Below are 1071 nucleotides of genomic sequence, written 5' to 3' on the forward strand. Positions count from 1 at the left end.
GTTATTGATTATCACCCGGAAAGGCTAATGTGGTTGCGGACGCCTTAAGCGAAATCACTGCTTGCTTTTGACGATGAATGTACACTTATCCATTCTACCCGACAATGTGTTAGTAGCGAATTAAAGGCCAAACCATTATTGACTCATCAAATTCGTGAAGCTCGAAAAGTTGACGATGAGTTGGTTGCAAAAGCGGGTGAGTGTGTTCGAACAAGGAATCGGAGTTTCAAATTGATGATGACGATTGTTTGAGGTTGAAGTCGTCTGTGTGTTCCAAAGAACTCAAACTTATTTCGATAATTCGAGCGAAGCCCATTGTAGCCGAATGGCAATCCACCGAGGTACGAAAATGTACAACGATTTGAAACGTCGGTTTTGGTGGCATGGTATGAAACGAGACATCTCCGACTTTGTTTGAGATGTTTAATATGTCAACAAGTGAAAGCGGAACATCAAGTGCCTTGAGGTTACTTGACCGATCACGATACCCGAGTGGAAATGGGATCGAGTCACAATGGACTTTGTGTCCGACGCCATTGTCGACAAGCAAGAAGGATGCGATTTGGGTTGTTGTTGATAGGTGACTAAGTCACTCACTTTATCCCGTCGTCGGATTTTCATTGGATAAACTAGCTGAATTGTACGTTTCTCGATTTTGAGATTACACGGTACCGATTTACATTGTCGGATAGAGATCCGAGGTTCACCTCGCGATTTTGGAAGAAATTGCAAGAAGCTTTGGGTACCAAGTTGCATTTCAACACCGCCTTTCACCCCAAATCGATGGTCAATCCGGCGGATAATTCGAGATACTTGAGGATATGTTGAGATGTTGCATCCTCGAGTTCGGTGGTTCATGGGAACAGTATTTACCTTTGATTGAATTCGCTTACAACAATAGTTTCCAATCAAGTATTAAGATGGCGCCTTACGAGGCCTTATGCGGCGTAAATGCCGTACACCATTGTTTTGGACCGAGCTCGGTGAAAGCAAAATTTTCGAGTGGATTTGATTAAAGATCTTTGAGCAGTAAAAGTAATCCGTGAAAATCAAGATAGCCTCCGATCGTCG

The sequence above is a fragment of the Gossypium arboreum genome, chromosome 2 (assembly GCF_025698485.1).
Source record: "Gossypium arboreum isolate Shixiya-1 chromosome 2, ASM2569848v2, whole genome shotgun sequence".
NCBI classification, from domain to species: Eukaryota; Viridiplantae; Streptophyta; class Magnoliopsida; order Malvales; family Malvaceae; genus Gossypium; species Gossypium arboreum.